A 3415-nucleotide genomic window follows, 5' to 3' on the forward strand; every position below is an offset into this window, starting at 1 on the left:
AGTGTTAGTTCTGGCCCTCTTGACATCAGTTGTGCCTTCATGAGTTTCTTGGAGTGTATCCCACATTTCTTTGGCGGTTTTGCAATTTGATACCCTGAAAAACTCATCAACACTCAAAGCAGAAGTTATTATAGCAAAGTTTTTTCTTATCATCATCAGACCAATCAGATCTTGGTTTCTTGATTAATGATCCATCAGTACCAGCAAGTCTAGGCACATAAGGACCATTTTCTACTGCATCTAATATGTCAAGACCACTTGCCTCTAGAAAGATAAGCATTCTTTCTTTCCAGTACATATAAGCAGAACCATTAAAGGCAGGGGGTCTAGCTAAAGAGGCACCTTCGCCCAAGAATTCAGTAGAGGTCATTTTCTTTTTTTTTTGAGAAATAGTCTAAAAGATTAAGCTCTTGATACCAATTGTTGGTGGAATGGCCTCTATTTTTAGGAAGTTGTACACAATATTATTAACCAAATTATCCAATTCCTTCCTAAGTGATGAACATAATATTAAAACCAACTTGTTTAATATTAATTCCAATTTAACAATAATAGATTCAACACTTATTCAAAACTGAGATTCAAGAATACATGTATTATCAAGATAAAGAGTATAGAGATAGAGAAGTGTGCACCATGGATTTTTATACTGGTTCAACTATCTATTTGATAGTCTACATCCAGTCCCGAAATCACTTACTGATTCCAGCCTTTACTAGAAATGATTTGAGTATGTTTACAGACTTTCCAGCACTTCAATGCCTATACATCTAACTCAACATCAATCTACAACAACAACCAATCTATCCTTAATAACTACTCACCAAGCTCTAGCAAGATCAGATTGAGACCTCTTTTAGATGATCACACACACTCTAAAAGATGACCACCAGTTTCATAATACTGGATTTCCACTCTCTTTCTTTTTACAAAGATGGTTCTTTCAAAAAGACTAAAAACACTTGATTCAATCACAATGAATTCTCACACTAAGTATTTGCCAATAATGTTTGTGAGTTGCAATAATTTTTCTCAAAGTGTATTTTTCGAAAAGCTAATGAAATTCTTTCAGTTCATTCTATTATTTAAAAATTGTGATTGATTCAGTTTAAATAGTTTCAGAAAAACTTCAGACAAATCGATTTCCCAATCGATTTTTTTAATGCATATTACCAGATCAATCGATTTCCTAATCGATTTCTCATTTCTTGTTTTTCTTGAAATTCTTGAAATAGATGAACTAATCGATTTGATAATCGATTTTTTTAATGCATTTATTAGAAACTAATACTCAATTCATATCATAGTCGATTGAGTAATCGATTATATTAGTTTTGTTCAAAATGCGAGATCAAACACTCGATTACTCAGTCGATTCACTTTTATTAACTTAATCGATTTGGCAATGGGCTAATTTCTCCCTATAACTCAGACACTTAATCAAATCGATTTGCCAATCGACTGATTTGTCCCTGCCAATCGATTTCTTTTAATCATAGAACACAGGTCTGATAAAAACATTTAGGTAATCGATTTGCTAATCAATTAACTCAGTGAAAACTTTGTTCTATGAATCAGAAAATCGATTAAGCAATTGATTGATTAACACACTTATTTTATGATTTCATTTTTAATTGGCAAATATTAGATGTGTGAAATCATAATGATGAATCTAACTAATAAACACTATGAACAATAGACAGATTTACACATAATCTTCAAGCCTTGTATGATATGATCAATCTTTTGCTTGATTGCTTGAGATCCAAGATTTTTCCAAGTGTAGTGTTTGATTCTTTCTTGAAATGTATCTCAACCCAAACTATTAGATTAATCAGATAATGCATATACATTGTATGTATGGAAGTTATATCAAAATCATAGTCAAGGTGGCATATAATACACACCCAATATGTGTTTTAGTGTGATTAGAATAACATTTAGGTTGTTTTCGTCATCTCTAGGCTTATTCTTGTCCAATTAGGGTTTTTACCCCATCTTGTGCATTCAATAGGTGATTTTGTGTCATTGGATGAATATTTAAGTCATTTTCGTCCTCCCTAGGTTTATTCTTGTCCAATTAGGGTTTTTAACCAATCTTGTGCATTCATTAGGTGTGTTAGTGTCATTGGATTAACAAGTAGGACATTTTTGCCTCCCTAAGCTTATTCTTGTCCAATTAGGGTTTTTAACCAATCTTGTGCATCAAATAGGTGTGTTTGCGCCATTGGATGAACATTTAGGTCATTTTCGTCCTTCTTAGGCTTACTCTTGTCCAATTAGGGTTTATAACCAATCTTTTCCATCTAATAGGTGTGTTTGCGCCATTGGATGAAAATTTAGGTCATTTCCGTCCTACCTAGTCTTATTCTAGTCCAACTATGGTTTTGAAGCAATCTTGTGCATCGAATAGCTGTGTTTGTGTCATTGGATTAACATTTAGATCATTTTCGTATGCCCTAGGCCTATCCTAATCGAATTAGGGTTTTTAACCAATCTTGTGCATCCAATAGGTGTGTTTGTGTCATTGGATTAACATTTAGGTCATTTTCGTCCGCACAAGGCTTATTCTAATCCAATTAGGGTTTTGAACCACTCTTGTGCATCCAATAGGTGTGTTTGTGTCATTGTATTAACATTTAGGTCAGTTTTGTCCTCCCTATGCTTATTCTAGTCCAATTAGGGTTTTTAATCAATCTTGTATATCCATTTGGTGTGTTTGTGTCAATGGATGAACATTTAGGTCCTTTTCGTCCTCCCTGTTGGATTTTGATCCTTTGATTCCTAATTTTGACATAATTAATAATTCAACAATGTTCATACAATGCATGATAAATCTAATGTTTGAATTGAGCAAGATTTCAGGAACCAGAATCAAACCCTACACACTTGGATCAAATAGCTTGGAACACAAGAAATCAACAAAAGTTGAATTCTGAATATGCAAATCGATTGGGAAATCGATTTCATAACAAGGGTGTAAGGAAATCTTAAGTTTGTGAATGTGCAATCGATTAGGCAATCGATTAGATCAATTAAAAATGAAAAATGCACAAGTCAGTAGCCTCTGATTTGGAGAAAATCGATTGGTAAATCGATTGAACATTTCACAAATCAAACCTGATGATAACACATCGATTGGTAAATCGATTGAATGAGTCACAGTGGCACTCCAGTGCTGAGGAAATCGATTGGCAAATCGATTGATAAAATATCATTTGAAAAATGACCTCACCTGTGACAAATACAATCGATTGGACAATCAATTGTTAACACTTTTAATTTTGATTAAGTTTGGTTGCAATCGATTGGTAAATCGATTGAACTAAACACCAGGTAAAAACTTTTCAGGAACATGCCACCAAATCGATTGACACGTCGATTGATGTCAAATAGCTGAGCCTCTGTTTTGAAA

Source organism: Cicer arietinum, chromosome 5 (genome assembly GCF_000331145.2).
Source record: "Cicer arietinum cultivar CDC Frontier isolate Library 1 chromosome 5, Cicar.CDCFrontier_v2.0, whole genome shotgun sequence".
NCBI classification, from domain to species: Eukaryota; Viridiplantae; Streptophyta; class Magnoliopsida; order Fabales; family Fabaceae; genus Cicer; species Cicer arietinum.